General features: G+C 47.7%; 1 protein-coding gene across 2 annotated transcripts in view; it reads right to left on the reverse strand.

The window, feature by feature from the left end:
- The window catches only part of BRINP2 (BMP/retinoic acid inducible neural specific 2), an 84,825-nt gene extending 72,164 nt beyond the window's left edge, over positions 1 to 12,661 (reverse strand). The window contains exon 1 of one of the 2 annotated variants that reach the window (XM_081012129.1): positions 12,460 to 12,661. The gene's annotated coding sequence lies outside the window, so the exon portion shown is untranslated. Of the gene's footprint in view, positions 1 to 10,141; positions 10,160 to 12,459 lie in introns of those variants that run through there. The other variant, XM_081012130.1, reaches the window with a different exon arrangement.
- Between the last annotated feature and the right edge of the window lie 6,513 nt (positions 12,662 to 19,174).

The following is a 19,174-nucleotide window of genomic DNA, read 5'->3' on the forward strand; positions in this document are numbered from 1 at the left end:
GAGGAATGCCCAAGTTCCTCATAACTCCTAAATAGGTTAGATGGTTAAAACAAAACAAAAAAAAAAGGCCAGGAGGAGGAGGAGGAGGAGGGAAAGGCTATTGTTAAAGCAATCTTTCTCTGCATCTGGTAAGATTCTTAGGCAGAGGTAGGAGTCATTCAAATTAGACCCTTTCAGGTCTTTTGCAGGATTCAGCTTGCACCAAGGCTTCCTGCAAAGGAGAAGAGGCGTAACCCCCATCCCTGCAAACACCAAAACTAGCTGTTACTGAATTCTACCTCCACCCTTAGGTGACATTCTCCTTTCCCTTCCTTCCCCACAACAAACACTCTGTGAGGTGAGTGGGGCTGAGAGACTTCAGAGAAGTGTGACTGGCCCAAGGTCACCCAGCAGCTGCATGTGGGGGAGCGGGAAAGCGAACCGGGTTCCCCAGATTACGAGACTACCGCTCTTAACCACTACACCACACTGGCTCTCAAGGTCTCTTTTAGGTACTGACAGTATGTTAGGTTGAAAGGAAAAAGTCAATGGAAGTCCAATTGAGTAGCTCTCCTTAGAGGCCTCCGTGCTCCTTCTGAGAATCAAGTCCCATCTTCTGGAAGTACATCCACTTCCTCCAATTTAGGATCCTGCCACACATATTGAATATATGTAATTGGTTATTTGAAAAATCCTGCCAGCTGCTGCTTTCAAATATCATGTAGCTCTGGTTTTCTCTTCCTCCAGTGGTTGAATGTGCTTAACTGTGCAGGTCAGTGAGAAGGCCACAACAAGGCTGGGTCTTCCTGGCATGCTGCCGTCCTCGAGTGTCCGAGCGAAAGCACGTTACGTGAGCTCGCATTATTTAAACAGAACTCTTGACCCATGACACTGTCTGTGGCGCCCAGTTTGTGCTCATATCCAGGTTGCAGGCAAGCGCACCTGAGCCATGTGACCCCACCCTTGTTGCACTACCAAGCCATTTGGTTCTTCATGGGTTAATTCAGGAGGTAGAAGTAGGGTTGTCACTAAAACAGTGCGAACACTCTTTGCACCAAACCACTTATCAGACACAGCACAACCTATGCAAAGACTGATAGTAAAACATTGTGGATGCACAATGGAAGAAGATGAGGCCATCTCCTTGGGCTTTTTCAGTTGTAAGGAGAGCTTGTTTCATAAATGGTTAGTGGGTGCTTAAGTGTTTGAGGGTCACACCCTACCTGTGCCTTTGCAAGATTGGGGGGTACGGGTGTTGGGCAGACAAGAAAAGGCTAAACAATATGAATTCAGCCAGCCAAGCTCTAGATCTGCATTTCTGCAGTCGAGTAAGTTAACCTTCAAATTATTTTATTTTGCAGTCAGCTAGCAAAGAGTCGTGGAGAGTTGAGGGACTCCATGCAACTGAGTGGTGTAAAATGGAGTCTACTTGGAGGGGAGTCTCAGCACTAGAAACAGGACCCAACAGCAAGTCCAGAAAATGAAACCTGGTACAGTATAGCAGCTAAGAAACTATGATTTAAGGCAGCCTCAGTTTGAAATGGATTTCTGCAATGAACTTATTCAACGGCCTTAAGCAAGCCACTCAGTTTGCCCCAAAGCCATTTGGGATTGAGAAAACCCACCTCCATTGCAAGTAGGTTATGTAAGTTGTGCAAGGTATATGAAGCACTTTGTATATTATAAAGAGCTACACAAATGCTATGAATGGTTATGGGGATGGTATCACTGTCTCAAGTTCTTGTAAAATTGCCACGTCCAATTTTAAGAAGCCTCATTTTGAGAAAGGATGCATAGAATGGGAGACAGTAAAGGACTGGAAGAAGTCTGCTGTTTGCCTAAGGCTAAAGACTGGCTTCAGCAACCCACTTCAGGTTTCTGCTTCTTCCAGAAGAAACAATTTCTGAGCAAACTCCTAACAGAAAAACATGCTTAGACACAGCAAGAGCGCACAGACTGAGAGGGAAGGCTGGCCCCTGCTGGTCGACAAAAGGCATGGCATCATGCGCCTTGCTCCAGCTTTCCCAAGGATTGTTCCTGAGACCCAACTAAGCTCACAAGACTTGTTGGGATTACAGTGCACAACTCACCGCTTTGAGCAATGCAGTTCGCCCTGTAATGTGGTAGAATATATTCATCAGAGCAGCACTTAGGTATTATTAAAGGCAAGACAAGGGCTACACATTGGCTACAGCAGAAGATGCAGCAGCAGAAACTCCAGAATCCAATGGGTTTGGAAAGTTTGGTTATTCTATTTGTTAAAATGGAACGTAAATCCCCAAAATTCTGCAACTGGAATTAACTGAAAAAGCTACAGAAGTGTAATGGATAGAGAGCTGGAACAGGAAGGGCCTGAGTTCAAATCCTGATGCTGCCACAAAGCTCACTGCATGGACTTGGGCAAGCCCCTTTCTCTCAGCCTAACCTGCCTCACAGGGCTGCTGCAACGGTCAAACGGTTTCAGCTCGTCCATGCCACCCTGGCTACCTTGGCAGAATAGGAGCCAAGTCCATGACACCAAGGTCCCTTCAGTCCCCCCAATAAAATATTTGTGGGGTGCCCCCCCCCAAGTTGATGGGCATTGCCATTCAAATGGTGTGCATGCGCCACGTCTTGTGATCAATTATTTGAGGTGGGGTTTACCTGCCCCCCATATTTCGCTTGGAAGAAGGAACGGGAGACCAAGTTCCACCCTGTCTTAGTCCTTGCCTCCCTTTGTAATTCTGCGCATCTCTGCTCTGATATCCTTGGCTAACCAACTGTTGTCCCTTTGTAGCAGAATTCTGCCTGTTCCCCACTGTTGCCTCCTCTGCAAAGAACTCATTCTCTGGACATGATGAGGTGCCCCTCCCCCCTCCAAACCCCATCTTTATCCCTAGGCCTTTGGTTTAATTCCTTAACCTTCCTCTCCAACTGTAATTAAGCTTAAATCCCTGTAACTGCATTTGCTCACAATCATCCTTTCATCTTCTTGCCTCTCCTACCCCCTCCCTCCCTCCCTCCCTCAGCGTTCATTTTAGATTGCAGGTTCTGCGGAGGCAGGGACCGGTCCATTTCTTTATTGCTTACGAAGCTCTGTAATGTGTCATGCAGATTGATGGGCACTATATAAATATAACCATCAAGATGATGCAAATCTACGCTCTTCATTCCATTGTTGAATTTTATTGCAAGGTGTTCAGTCCCAGGCATCTCCAGGTAGCTCTGGAAAAGACTTCTGCCTCAAGCCCTGGAGGACCCCTGAAAGTCACCCAAAGAGCTTTCCCAGCAAGCTCCCCCAAAGACTTAAGAAGCAAAATAGGGTTGTAAGGTCCAAAAGAGGACAGGCTGTTGCTCAGCCTAATACTTGTGTAAAAGGGAATTCCAGAAAGTGCATTTTGCCGTGTAAGCTATACCTGCTGAAATTATGTCTTCTATGCAAGTATCAAGACAGAGCCTGTCCTTTTTCACACCTGGCCACATTTTCTCCAGCCTCAGTTCCTCGTTGTAGAACAGGAACAGCACTGCAGGAATCGACATTGCAGGATTGCTGGGAGGCTATGAACACTTTTGTGATGATAAGTTCCACAGAGCTCAGTGGCTGCATTCATCAAGTCAAACTGTGGTTTAGTGTGAATGAACATATTCGTCAGGGAGGAGACTGAAGATTCTTCTAGCTAAGCCAAGGTTTGGCTTTGTGTGTCATCTGAACCTCAAGATTGCAGTTAAACTCTGTCATCGTTAAACACAATCTGTAGCTTCCATCTTTGGATAACACACACTGCTGAGCTAAACTGGGAAGCAGCAAAACAGTTCCAGTCTTCTTTCTGGAAGTCAGCACGTTTACCCAGCGCCCCAGTGAGCCCCACCATCAGCGCTGGATCTAGGGTGGTGGTGCGTGAGGTTCCCCCCACAGGATGCTGAGCTAAGGGGGTAAAAAATTGAAATATGCATTTTTGGCCTCACATAGGGTGCCATATTAAGAGAGATTGCCAAAGTCCACCCTCGTTGACCTTAATGTGCAAACCAAACCAGCAGAACTTACTTTGGGGGAAACATGCATAACATTGGGCTGCACATGACAGAGAAGTTCTGCCCCCCGCTCTTGAGACTGAAGATGTGATACACATGTGTAGCTTGAAAAGCTGGGAAGGTCGTTCCCTACACCACTGCAATCTTACGTTGCTCAACAGACAAGAAGGAGGGGGCAGAGATGTCTTTCCCTGATGCCCATTACCTCTCATTTCCCTGAATCAAAATTCAGTTCGCTGAAGCTGCACTCTGCCAATGCGCAATGGCTGCCTAAAATGTACACCACTCAACTAATGGCTTTCCATGCTTCCTCTTGTCCCGCTACTTCCCCCCATGGAAAACCGCTCCTTAGCACTCAATCAGAGCAAATGGCCATCCAAGTTTTCCCCGGACTGAAGTTCTAGTTCTTCCAATCTAGAAGCGAGTGGGAATGCCTTGAAGAATATTTAAAGGAAGACAGCATGAAGGTGAACTCGCAAGTAGGATGAGCCTATGACCAGCAGTAGACAGGACGAGGTAAGTGATGGGAAGGGATGAAGAAGGAGGGTAAAGGAAAAGAGATGTAGCAAAATAAGGAAGGTGAAAGGGGATGTCAGTGAAGGATAGGTTGGGAAGTCCATATAAGATTATGGCAAAATGATGAATGCATGTAAAATATAATCCAAAAAAGGTGTAAATTGAAAAAAGAAAATAAGTTTGTTCCAATCTATCGCGAAGGAGTGGGTCAAGTGAAAAACTTGCTCAGACCCATACTTTCTAAGCAAGAGACAAGCAGAAGTGTGGACCAGCCCTTAGCTGTGGCTTCCATTTTCTAACTGGTGGAAGGTGGTTGAGCACATCAAACAGGAGTATTTCTCAAGAAGCTACAGGATGCTGATGGATAATGTCTGCGTGTGCAGTTTCACACGTCAGCAATGGGAGTGTGCTGCAGCCTGGGCAAGCAGTAATGTAAACACAGCTTTAGGGACACAGTGGGCCACAGAGATATGCTGTCTTTCCAAAAGAGAGGGAAAGTGGTGGGGTGTGGAGAGACAGAGAGAGAGAGAGAGAGAGAGAGAGAGAGAGAGAGAGAGAGAGGTTATACGCATGCACTCATCATGCCAAGGATGAACTGAGGAGCAGCGTCTCATCCTAGAAAGCCCAGGGAACCCTGAACTCCCCTGGCCTTGCCGTGGCTCTTGTTTGCGTGCCTGGGAGCAGCGGGCCTCCTGACACCTCCCCCAAGGGGATGGAAAGCTCCACAGCGAATTACTGGTCCCTCCTGAGAGAGGATAGGAAGGAGTTGGATGACGCAGGAAACTCATTTATTTTGCCCTCTGGCAATGCTCCGTAAACATCTTGTTTTGAAGGCGATGGAGCCTTTCCGAGCTGCCTCTTCCGAAAGAAAAATGCCAGTTCATTTAAATACCAGCAGCCTGAGCGCGAGGGAATAATGCTGGGCCTTGCCTCTTCCCTGCCAACAGAGTAGCATGCACTTCTAATGCCAACGCATTAAATCCAGCACCTGAGCACATGCAGTTACACCAACACCCTAAGCATTCATGGTAAGTATTCCTAAACTCCCTTCTTCTAAGGATTTCAGGTGGGAGAGTCAAGTGTGACTGACCGAGGTTCACATCCCCGCTCAGCCATGAAGCTCACTGGATGATCATGGTCCCTCCAGCTACCCAACCTCACATGGTTGTTGTGAGGAAAGTGGCGCAAGGAGAACAATGTCCACTGCCTTGATCTCCTTGGAGAAAAGGGAGGGTATAAATGGAATGAATAAATAAACGAGTGGTTTCCCTGCCTGCTATTTTATCTATGCACAATCCTGCAAGAGAGATGGTGCAAGCAAACATTTGAACCAGAGTTTCCCGCCACATCCTTCTTGCTCCCTCTCATCTGGGAAGGGGTTCCTTTTGGAGAAAGCAAAGGAGAACACTTTTGTTCTTCTTTCTGTCTTGAGACCCCATGTGATTCCTGAAGAGCACCACTATTTCTAGTCAACTCAGTGACCCCCAACCCACTTGCAGATATAGAGACCCCACAGCAGAACCCTGGAGAACAACACAACGCTAGCAACTTACCCTAACAAAATGTTAAGAAGGCACTCCCTAAAAGGGAGAAAATTGGGGCCAAGTGTGGTTTTCCAAAGATGAGCACCAGAGACTAGGGGCTATTTAAAAGCATGTCCATGGTGCACATAGGATGAGAAAAAACAGACAGTGCAAACAGGTGGAGAATAGAGGGGATTTACTCTAGAGGGGGAGGCAGGGAGCACATGATCCCATTGTTGGCATCCTATATTACAGAACAACTACAGTTTGTAGGGAGTCTCTGTTTTGTCTGCCTCAAAGCTAAACTTTTATATGATTTCTCCTGTCCCAGCTGAATAAACTAATGCAATAAACAGAGTTGTTTGCCACCTGCATTATCTCACAAGCTTTGTTCACTATCTAGTGAATGACCCACAATATGAATTCTCCAAAAATTGAATGTTGATTAGCAGAAAATCCAATTACTTATCCTCACACTTGCATTTATTTTTTTAAGTCTACAACAAGGCCAGAAAACCTTTTTTTAGCCTGAGGGTGACATTCCCTCATGGATAACGTCCTGGAGGGGCATAGACAAGTGTTGGGCCAGGCCAAACTGTGGACACAGCAAGAAATATAACATTCCAGCTGTACGAAAACCAGGTGTTTCTGTAGAGGTCCTTTTGAGGAAGGGTCTTAGTTCAGTGGCGGAGCATCTGCCTGGAGATATTATATATTATTTATACCCCGCCTATCTGGCTAGGTTTCCCCAGCCACTCTGGGTGGCTTCCAACACAATATTAAAATGCAAAGATTCATCCAGTATTAAAAGCTTCCCTAAACAGGTCTGCCTTCAGATGTCTTCTAAAGTCTAATAGTTGTTTATTTCTTTGACATCTGATGGGAGGGCGTTCCACAGGGTGGGCGCCACTACCAAGAAGGCCCTCTGCCTGGTTCCCTCTAAATTCGCTTCTTGCAGTGAGGGAACTGCCAGAAGGCCCTCAGTGCTGGATCTCAATATCCAGGCAGAACGATGGGGGTGGAGATGCTCCTTCAGGTATACTGGGCCAGACACAATAGACAATACTGAGCTAAAAGGACTGATTGTTCAAGGCAGCTTCATATGTTGCCATGAGACCCTATGAACAGGTAACTCCATCCTGGCAAATGAGGCATGTTGTCATCACAGTTCAAAGACACAAATTTAGCCAAGCAAAAGCACTTGGGGAGGGTGGCTGAACCAAATTGGTGAGGATCATAGCTGGGTGGGGCGGGGGGGTGGGCATGGCCTGGAGGGACTCCCAAGAGTTGGCCTGGAAGTTCACCTGTGGCCCACAGGCCCAAGGTCTGCACCCCTAGGAGAGCCTTAAAAAGCTCCAGGGTTCAAGGTGAAGGGGCTACTTAAGTTCATAATTACATTCCAACTGTAGAACGCTTGACTATCCAGATTCTACATAGATTTCTACCCCTTTGTGCTCTTTGCTGGAAGGTGTCAAAGATAGGGGATTCAAAACAAAGCATAAATAAAACGGTCCCATGTAAAATTGGCAGATGCACTTACTGTACATCTGACTGATTAATATCATTTCTATTAATTGCAGAACCCGAGTTCTCTTGATGCGTAATTTGACTGGGAGGTGGAAGGGAGTGCAATATGAACAGCCAGGTCTGTAGGCCAGTATTTTAATGATCTGCACATTTAAGCTCCTCTTTAACACTGTCCATTTTTCCGGTGTTCATGCGATGGAAGCACCAATCCACAAGGGAGTTCTCCTGCACAAGCTCCATTGTCCTGAGTGAGAATTACTTTGCATTGCTCCCATTCTGTTCGATGAGAACTGTGCAGTAGAATTTCCACGTGGCTTGAGCTCCAAATCTGTAATACAATGTGTGTGTGTGTGTAACAATCTAGCAGCAGCATATTATTATTATTGACATTTGGGGCTGTCATTGTCAACCTGATTATGACTTTTAGACACCCTTGTACTATTATTATCCAGATTGCACCTTTCACAGCTGAGAAGCCCAGACTATTTAAGACTGACAAGAGACTGATGCTTACAAAAAGAGACATGTGCACACACTACATTTTGCCAGAGGTACCACTGAAGGTGTGGGCAGACCCTACCCCACCCTGATGCTTCAGACCACAATCACCTATATCTCTCATCTACCCGTTAAGTCACAATTGCTATAATGAATTAAATGGTCCTATATACTGACTAAGCAGTTCATCTTTGAATGTATCCAAAACAAAGCCTTTGGATCTTGCTGAATGTGGCTCCCCACCTCTTGAAATCCAAAAATGGCATCCATCTGGTCCCTGTACCTAGAGAAGAGTAAGCACACTTTGGTGTAGTAATTCAGCAGACCTAAGCCATAAACTGCCAGGGAACAATTGGTGCACTTTTTCATAGAGTACAGATAACTGATAACTATTTGTTTCTCAATTCAAACTGAATGCATGCTATACGCTTATATCTTGGGGAAAATATTTCTGGAGTGTGTAAGAAGGTCCATCCTTCAGTGCACCACTGTTTTTGCAAGAGCCCCCATTAAATATATGCATCTCTCCCTATTGGAGATACAGCAAGCAGCCTTTCTTTGTAGGCATCTGTTGCATTTACACATCTGGGGTGCCTGAATCGTCCAATCAGGGCCAATGCAAGACTGTGTCAGAATAGCCAACGCCCCAACAGAGGCTGCCATTGTAAAGGACCAGTGAACCAATCAGAGATGCAGCAGAACGAGAATTTGTATGGGAATGAATAACTATGGGGAAATAGGAATTTTGGCAGGTGCTGAATGTCATGCAAGGATGAGAGGAGCCTTTCCACCCAGGGCTCTCCGTTCTACAAGGTTATCAAGGTATGGGGGTGCTCCTCCTCTTGCTTCTAACGCTGTGATAGAGGTCTGTGCAGTTTGCATGCTCTTGCAACTATCCTGAGAATTAGCTTTCCTTGTTGCACCAAGGTCAAAAATTAGCTTTCTTTGTTGCACCGAGGTCAAATGTGGCCCTTGGAACCAAACAAGTCCAACTGATGGTAACACCAGGCCCCAGTCCATCTATTTGGCAGATGAGACATTTGTCCCATGTGCTGGATCAGCCAGCAGTTTTCAAGCCAGAATGTGAGGAACAGCAGTCAGAAACTGTACAAGAGAAAGAGCCAGAGGGGGAATATCTGTGTTTGAGGATGGGTAATTGAAAAAGAAGGGGTGCATCACACAACATTGCAAAGACCACAGGCCTGTGCAGTTTGGGGAAAGAGGGCACCTACCCTCAGATAAATCAATGCTTTTGGGGCACAAGACCAGATTCAACAACGTATAAGGAATTCTCTGTCAAACTGGCAGGCTTTATTACTGTCTGTAAATGTTACACCGTCTCCAAAGCCATCATGGAAGCAGAGAAAACCATGAGAGAGTGGTCAGCTTTACTCTACTGCACACACAAAGTGTGTGTGATGAATAATCACATATGCTGCACTGTTACAAGCCGTAGGTCATCCATCCTCAACTGCAAAGTGGCCAGTTATTTTTTATTTTATTTTATTTATTAAATTTGTATACTGTCCTTCACCCGTAGATCTCAGGGAGGTTTACAGCATACAAATACAAGATAAATACACAAAATGCATAATATAAACTAGAAAAAAACAAAACAAAAAACACAAACCAACACACACACACACCCTTGCTATTAAGGAACAGGGAAGAATTAAACAACTGATTTGGTCGTGGCAGAATTGGGGTGTGTACCCATTTCTCTCATTGCTTCAGTTATTTAGAGGGATTCGCCAACACCTGCAATACCTATAAACAAGGGATACCATTTATTTCACCAAAAAGGTAAACCGAAATCCTTGCTGAAAGTTTGTGCCTATATGAACCCTGGCATTAAACACCCCTAACCTGATAACACGCAGAACTGGTTTAATATCTGGTTTCCATCGCATATTGTTTTCCCCACCCCACTCTTTGCCTTTAACTCTAGATACACAATAGACCGAAGTTCAACACCTCCACCTGCATCTCCATGCTGAAAAACATCACCTGTTGAATATCTGCCTTATAGCTCATGAATGTTCAAAAGCTCGGGGGGGGGGGGGAGACAAAACAAGAACAAGACTTACTGCACTGTCTGCCCCTCTCACATACTTTCGGCTAGGGAAAGAAGCAGGCAGCCAAAATTCCTCCCTGACATCATCTGCCATCTTCTCTCCTCCCACTTCTCAGCTACGGGGGCGTCAGAGCCCTTGCTTTGGGAGATCCTGGCTACCAGGGTATTTGAACTCTTTGCCCTCCCTCCACCGGCAACAGCACAGGAGAGCTTTACAGCCACCCACCTCTCCTCGTTCCATTAAGCTCATACTTAACAGAATGCCTGGTCTGAAGGGAGGCAAAACAACCACTCCACACCACGGCAAGCACTTATGCTTAACAATAGCCTAATGAATTAATTGAAAATGCCCACTGGAGCCGACTAAACCCATGTCATTATGTGTACTTTACTCTCATTTTACATTTATCCCCTCCGAAAGTAGAAGGATGCAAGCCACCTCCCTATTAAGCGAACACCAGGGCTCTGGGTTTAACAAAATGTGACCACTTCACACATTTTTAGATATACACCTAAGATGTTCTTGGTGTGCTGTCAAGTATTTATATCGTCTCTCATCAGGGAACGGTTATTAGCCTTCTCTTCTTATTAAGTCTACACTTGGTGGCAAGCCCAGGTATGCCTAGTCTACATAATGTGTGAAATGATCCTTACATTACATGAAATAAGAGCTGCTGATCTGGTACTGAGCAAACCAATTAAGAAAGGAACTTACATGGAGTCCAGCGGCAAGCCCTGCCAAACACCATATGAATATCCACTTTAAAACGGATATTTCCCTGTAACCCACAAAGCTTGTATTCACATTGCCATGCCAACAACTTGAGCTTCTTTTTAAACAGACACAAAACAACTGATTTAAAACAAGAAAAAACCCTCCCATGTTCAGAATTTTAACATCAAGCGTGGCGACTTTATTGCTCTCTTATTCTCTGCCGACAACCAGAGAGGGCTAATGTGCAATGTTGGATGTAAATTTAGTATGGGCAATAAAATATATACATTTCATCCAACTTGCTTATCAACTATGCTCACTGCTAGCCTGCAGAATGAATTGTTATCGATGGTCTCCACAACTGTGGTTTTCAGGAGGTGGCTGTTCTCAGGACAGAGGGGTATCTACTGAGATTAGACCCAGGATTTCCTCAGAACAGGGCATCTGATCTTTTGGCATGGTGGAGGAGGGATACAAAAGATGGTTAAATCTGTAGAATCCAAGTGGTTTTACTTCCTTAGCAGACAAGAAGGGGAGATTTCTTATTCTAACTGAAAGCAGATATTTCGGTGGATCCTATTTTGTCAGCAAAGAGCACTGCAGGGTGGGTGAGCTGATGGGGAAGGAAGATTCTGTCTTCTGAACTGAATTGGGAAGGGCTGATTTACATGGTATCTTAATACTGGGGAAGGAGATGGAATTAGCAGCCCTGAAACTTAGAATGTAGAACTCATGAATTGCATGTTGCCACATGTTCAAGGGCTAACAACCAACCTTTCTGCCACTGCCCCTTCCGGGAGGGGGGAAAAAGTTAATTTCATTTGGCCAAACTTCCATTACAATTTGTTTGGGAGCTATAAAAATGGCCAAAACCCTCACCACAACCGAAGATGCTAGGGCTCAAGATTCACCTGGAAGCATGCCCCACCCTCAGGTCCTGACAGGTCCTAACCCATCATCCCAGGGGGGGAAGATGGAGGCTGCAGCTACCTGGCCTGGTAATGGACATTCGGTAGCTCATGATTACAGGTGCCACGACTGAGCCTTCACATCTGACTCTGAGCTCCATGCGAAACTAAGTGCTTGCACCTTCTTTCTTCCCTATGGCAAATAGGAATCAATCTTAGAATGGGGCTGGGGTGGATACCCCCCCCAACACACAGATTCCCTGCCTGCTTCCACCCCCACCTCCAATGGAAAACATGCCCTGCAGACACAGACCTGGCTGGGGATGGGTGCCAGCTAACCGGGAGCGGCAATTAACCGTGGACTCGATCCGCCGGCATGTCCCCCATCCTCCGCAGCCAACTGCGGCCCGATCCCTACCACGGCCGGATCCCCAGCCTCTCCGGGAGCACTCGGACCACGCAGGTGCTGCTGCGCAAGAGCCCTGCCAGCTGCCCCCCCCCCTTGCTGGGGGCACCATCCCTGGGACTCCAAGACAGACAGGTGCGCCATCCCTAGGCACCCCACGCTGCCCGCCCCGACGGTGCCCAGGTCGCTTCCTCGGTCCCGCGCATTAGGTGCCCCCCGCCCCCGTGCCCTCTTTGCCCCCCGCCGGACCCAGCCCGCGCAGCCCCGGCGAAGGAGAGTTCGCAGGAACTTTGGAGACTTACCCCGCAGCGCTGGAGGGACGGCGCGGAAGGCGGCGGAGAGGCGCAACTCCACGGCGCAATCCAGAGAGGCCGCCGAGCGCGGGATCCCGGCGCCGCCGCCGCCTGGCTCTCCTCCTCCTCCTCCTCACGGCCTTCCGGGAGAAGTTCGGCGCGACGGGCGGAGGCATCGACGGCGGCCCTGGGCAGCTGCCCCGCGAGGTCCTGGCCGGCGCAGGCTCCGCCGGGCCGCCGCGCGGGCGCTGCCCGTCCGCATCCCGGGCGGCGCGGCTCCCGCGGAGCGTCGGGGTTGCCTCCGGCGGAGAGCGGGAGAGGCGGGCGGGCGGGCGGGCGGGGACGGCGGAGCTGGGGCGGAGTGGCGGGGCAGCCGGCGCCTGCCTGCCTGCCTGCCTGCCTGCCTTCCTTCCTTGGCTCCCTACCTGCTGCTGCCCTTCGGGCTCCGCGGGGGAGGAAGAAGGGGCCCCCGACTCGGGGAGGAGAAGGCGCCCGGCAAGCGGCAAGCCCCGGCCCCGCGGCGCGCCGCCGCCCCCCCGCCCATGCTGGGGCTCTGAGCGCGGCCGCGGCTCTTCCTGGACGCCGCCGAAGCCGCCGACGCCACCTCGGAGCGCCTCACCTGCCGGCTCCCTCGCGGAAAGTGCTTCCCAGAGCCCAAGGCTGCCGGCCTCCCTCCGCCGCCGCCCGCCTCGCTTTGAGGGATGCGGCTCTCGCGGCCAATGGGGTCCTCGCTCGGGCTCTCTGCGCGGCCCTGATTGGCCCGGGAGCCTCGCACCGGACGGGGGGGTTGGCCGTGGATCTCTCTCTCTCTCTCTCTCGAGCTGCGGCTCGGCTGCCGCTTCTTGCCTGGCGCGGCGGAGAGGAACTTCTCGCTGCTGCCGCCGCCTTGTTTTGGAGCGAAGAGCTGCTCCGGCTGGGATAGGGCCGGCGACGGAAGGGTTAAGTCTCGCCTGACTCGACCGCAGAGGGATCAGAGAGCGGGGGGAGATTTGGGGTGCGGGGGGGGGCCTGCTCTCTCGGCACCTCCTCCTGCTGCTCCTGAAATATCGAAACAGATTTGGCTTGGGAAGGGAGCCCGCCGTCGAGAGCAGAGAAGAGAGCAAACGCGAAGCATCAGCCAGACGGATCTTTGCAGGCAGGAGGAAAGCGAGGGCCAGGCGGCGAGAAACTGCTCAAAACCTCTAGCTCTCCAGGGAGAAAGAAGGGCATCGTTCGCTGGTCGGGGCTGTATTTTTTAAATTTATTTTTAGGAGGGTGTTCCAGATGCAGCCTTGCTCTTGTTTGCAAGGGGCAGCCTACGATCAGGAAACGCAAGCACCCGAGAAGAGAGAGCAGCGAAATGTAGCCCAAAGTCCTGTGGACTCCCATTGGGAGAAGTTTGAGCACGTGCCTAACTCTCCCATAGACATTAACGGGGCTTAAAATGGGTTAAAGTCGTCTGGACATGCCCAGGGCACCTAACACAAATCCATGCTTCTCATCCTTCAGTGCACACATTCAGATGCTACCCTTTCCAATACCTTTGTACATATACTTTCTGGTCGCACATGTTCTAAAATCACAGGTCCACAAAAGCACTACATTAAATATGCCTCACCACCACTTGTTGTGTGTAATATCAGGCAAGTCCGTTCCGGGGGCCTAATCCTGCCCGTCGGTTGGTTTAATGTAGCCCCTGTGGCAGTTTCTTTCCTGGGGTAAAATCCCCCCAAAAAACCCTCAACAATTTCAACGCTAAAAAAGCTCAACAACTTCAGTCTTTTCACTTCATCAAATATGGCCCTCTTTGAAAAAAGTTTTGACACCACTAAACCTCATGTGGGTCTCCTTGATTTTGGTGTAGCACAGTAGCCAAATGGCTGAGGTGTGTGATCTGGTTCAAATCTGCCATGAGTTTATCAGCTGGTGTTAGGCATGCTACTTGTTTGCAATATAAAAACATTTTCCAAGATCCCAGGATTGCAAATATGACCGTTGCAGGGGGCTGGACTAGGAGGCCCTTGGGATCCCTTCTAACTCTACAATTCTACAATTCCTTAATTTGCAGTATGGGGTCTACCCTACAGGGTTGTTGTTTTTTTTAAAAAAAGTTTTTATTAACAATTTCAACATAACAAATTATCAAAACATATCATATTCGTTATTTTTCCCCCTTTCCCCCCCTTCAAACCCTCCCTCCCCCCCCAGACTTCCCTCATCTCCTCTCTCTGATTTCTCAGCACATATTATTCTCTGCATGTTAAAAAATTATACATATCCTTACATTATCTATCTACCATGTTATCAACTAATAAATTTGTGTATGTTTATTCAAAACCTGCCAAGGAGTCCAATTCATTTTGTTGTCTTTTTAGATAAATTGTAAAAAGCTCCCATTCTTCCTTAAAGTCGCAGTTGTCCTTGTACCGCAGTTTGTATGTCAATTTAGCCAGCTCTGTGTAGCTCATCAATTTTTCTTGCCACTCTTCTTTCGTTGGGATTTCCTCATTCATCCACCCTTGTACTATCAAGACTCTTGCCGCTGTTGTAGCATACATAAATAAGTTCTTTGTTTTTCTTGGCAGGTCTTGTCCTACCCTCCAGGGTTGCTGAGTCTGTGACATAATACGTGTGAAGTGTTTTGAATGCTCTAAAAAGCACTGTGCAAAACTAAGTGTTAAATATTTAGCTCCTACAATGGGCCATTCGGCAGAGCACGAGACTCTTAATCTCAGGGTGGTGGGTTTGAGCCCTATGTTGGGCAAAAGATTCCTGCTTTGCAGGGGTGGACTAGATGACCCTAGTGGTCCCTTCCAACTCTATAATTCTATGATTGTTGTAATCTTGGGTCAGTGGTGGTGTGCAGTAGGAGAGTGCGGTTTAATGGATCCAGGAGACTGATGGAACAGTCTTAACAAAGTTGCCAAGTATCTCCTTTGCCAGAGAAATTTCAAAGTAAAAAAGCCCACAATGACTAGGAAATAGAGTCTCCTCTAGAAGGCAAAAAGGGACACAAAAACAGGATGTCTTTCTCCCGTGAAGGCTGAAAAATAGGAACTTTGCAGGTGGCATGGGGCGGGGGAGGGGACACCAACAGCTCTTTAATTGGGGAGAATCATAAGCCCTTTTTATGGCAGAGGAAGAGAACTTTCACTAGTGGGAAAACGTAGCCTCTTTCCCGAATCAGTATTTCCTACATTAATTCAATCCTTTAATTTTTGAAGGGTATTTTCAAGGCTATGGTTGCCTGCGCTTCTAAAAACTCAGAATCCTGTGGGGAGAGAGGAACTGTACCAAGCCGGGAGAGGCCTGGTGGCAGAAATGGGTACATTATATGCTAGCTTATGCAAATGTGGAATACCCAAGATTACTTTAGAAGCTGTTTATTCAGACTTTGTTTATCTGAGATTATTGTGCTTGTATCCCAGCCTCCCTCCAAAGAACCCAGGACTTCACACAATGGTTCATATCTCCCCCCACCATGCACACACAACTGCCCTGTGAGGTAGGCTCAGTGAGGGGTGGGGGAGTAGCAGGACTATGGTCAGGTTACCCAGTGATTTGAAAATGGGTCTCTCTGACCCAAGCCACACAGTGGGCAAGGTTCATCCTCTCTCTTCCTTCTTGCTGCAACCTCTAAGTCCACCAAGACAAGAGAAGTCAGATTCAAAACAGTGGCTCAGGATTGGGGGCAAGTATACACTTCAGAATATGGAGTGTGGCACCTCTAAATTGGGGGGTGCAACCCTTCAGCACCAATGGCCATGCTTTCAATTTTGAGAAAGTGCTGTGGGTGCCGGTCACGGAACGATTGTCATGGAAAGCACGTCACAACACAACATGGATGCTGTCGAGGGCATTGCGTAACACAAAACTAGAGAGAGTGCTATCATGGTGAAGCTATCCTCATAATTATATTTCCATATTATAGAAGTCTTAAGTTCTTGGATTTCTGCCTCCCATGCAGCTGTTAAAGGCACAAGAAACCTCTTTCCTTCAATGCCAACTCTAATACAAAGCCTAGGCTGCCATCCTGTACCCACTTACCTGGGAGTAAGCCTCATTAAACACAAATAAACTTACTTTAAAGTAGATGTGTGTACCATTGTAATGTATGTTAACTATATGGTGAATTCTTAATGTGTTCTTTAGCTTCTGCACAGCAGGAGACATGCCTAAGGTTCTTTGCAAAGTTTTCACACTTTCATGGGGATGGGGGTCTTTAAAATCCACCTACACTTACTGTATAATAGTAGTATTTACAGAAATAACTCCTAAGGGTGTTCTTTATCCCAGATGAACCCACCACAGGAAGGATGAATCCTGGTTGCTACGAGGAAAGAAAGAGCAAACTAAGGAGATTCCAGGAAATAAGTTAGAAGCATCTAAGTTGGGGTGCACTAAGGGGGGTTAGGAGGCAGAAGTTATTTAGGGCTCCAGGGACCCCTGTTGCCTGGTGTTCAAATACTTGGGTATCCAAGGAAGGTCTTCAGGGGCACCAGGTTGGGGACTAGAGAGACTTGAGCTGCTTCCTGAGCAGTCATATTTCGGGGCGGGATTCAGTTAAAGGTAAAGGGACCCCTGACCATTAGGTCCAGTCGTGGCCGACTCTGTGGTTGCGGCGGTCATCTCGCTTTATTGGCCGAGGGAGCCGGTGTACAGCTTCCGGGTCATGTGGCCAGCATGACTAAGCCACTTCTGGCGAACCAGAGCAGCGCACGGAAACGCCATTTACCTTCCCGCCGGAGTGGTACCTATTTATCTACTTGCACTGGCGTGCTTTCGAACTGCTAGGTTGGCAGGAGTGGAACCGAGGAATGGGAGCTCACCCCGTCACGGGGATTTGAACTGCCAACCTTCTGATTGGCAAGCCCTAGGCTCTGTGGTTTAGACCACAGTGCATACCAGCAAATTCAGGTTGCCCACTTGGAGCAAACACCTGCCCTGCCCCCCATTGGATTTTTTGTGATGGGAAAATACTTTGGAAAGTGTGGGATAGCTCTTGTTTGATACAACACCATAAAACTTTCCTGCACACAAATCAGAACAGGCGCTTGGTGAACAGATTGTATGGAAGCAGGCCTTGCATCTTAAAAATAACAGCTGTCGTAGGAGCCAACTCCTAGGGGCCGTGGGGACTTTGGTTCCCACAATAAAACATTTGAGGGGGCCGGGCATTCCCATTCAAATGTTGTGTGTGCACTGCATCATGTGGTTGATTATGTGGGGTGGGCCTTACCTGGGCCCCCACAATATTTTATTAAAGTTGGCACCCCTGACATCTATAGTTCTATAGTGCCAGAACTCCACCCCCCCCCCAAATGGATACAGACCTAAATAAATGTTCCCTTGTTCCCCATTGTTGGTCACTAGCAGATCATGAAGGGGCTATTGCTGCAACTTTCAGATAAAGAGCATGATAACAACATTTTCCAGTAGAGGTGAGAGAAGAGCCCCTCAGTGTTGTTATTTTAGGGTCAGTTAACAACTGAAAGGCCTTGGGCCAAGTTTGGCCTCCTGGGAAGCAATATTTGGCTCCTCAAGTTGTCAACCTAAAGGCAAAAGGCATAAGGGGACATTCTGTAGCAACAGAATTGCTGTCAGAATACTTTAGGGTGGGAGGGCATTGAGACCCTGCCTATTACCCCTCATTCTCTTCTCAAAGGCTGGTAAAACACCATCACAGCCCCGGTCTTAGAATGTCAAAAATGGCACAGCAAAATCTCCCTGTTTCCCCCTTTCTTTCTCAAATGTAAGAGAAAGAGGAAGCTAAGATATCAACTTGAGCAGAGGGAGGTGAGAAGAGCGCTTTGATTCTGCCTGGGAAGCAAAGGACAGTGGTGAAGATTAAGGCTTTGGAAGGTCTGGGAACAGAAACGATTCGGAGATTTAGGGGACATCAAAGAATTAAACATTAGGATTAGCCAAGTGGCTCATGGGAACCAGATGTTCAGAATGTAAGGGAAAGGACGAAAAGTTTTGGCTACACGCTCTGTTTTTCCTTTCTTCCCCACACCTCCTCCTTTTGCTTCTGACCTTGACTTCTTACAAAGCAAAGCTGCCCACTGATATAAACAGAAATCTGTAAACCGTGGGGAGTTTTGGGTTGTTGGCTGTTGGCTTTTGTTTTGTTTTTTTAAAAAAGAAGGAAATTCAGGGTTAGTTGGTAGTTTTGGGATTTGAAAATGGGAAAGGGAGGGCCAGGACATACTCTTTGAGACCTATTTCCAAATACATATGCAAAGGCGTCCAACATGCTACTGAGGATCACTGCAGATGGTGACAGCAGCCATGAAATTAAAAGACCCCTGCTTCTTGGGAGAAAAGCAATGACAAACCTAGGCAGCATCTTAAAAAGCAGAGACATCACCTTGCCAACAAAGGTCCGTATAGTAAAAGCTATGGTTTTCCCAGTAGTGATGTATGGAAGTGAGAGCTGGACCATAAAGAAGGCTGATCGCCAAAGAATTGATGCTTTTGAATTCTAGTGCTGGAGGAGACTCTTGAGAGTCCCATGGACTGCAAGAAGAACAAACCTATCCATTCTTAAGGAAATCAGCCCTGAGTGCTCACTGGAAGGACAGATCCTGAAGCTGAGGCTCCAGTACTTTGGCCACCTCATGAGAAGAGAAGACTCCCTGGAAAAGACCCTGATGATGGGAAAGATGGAGGGCGCAAGGAGAAGGGGACGACAGAGGACGAGATGGTTGGATAGTGTCTTTGAAGCTACAAACATGAACCTGAC

This window comes from Podarcis pityusensis (genome assembly GCF_964106645.2).
Source record: "Podarcis pityusensis genome assembly, chromosome: 6".
NCBI classification, from domain to species: Eukaryota; Metazoa; Chordata; class Lepidosauria; order Squamata; family Lacertidae; genus Podarcis; species Podarcis pityusensis.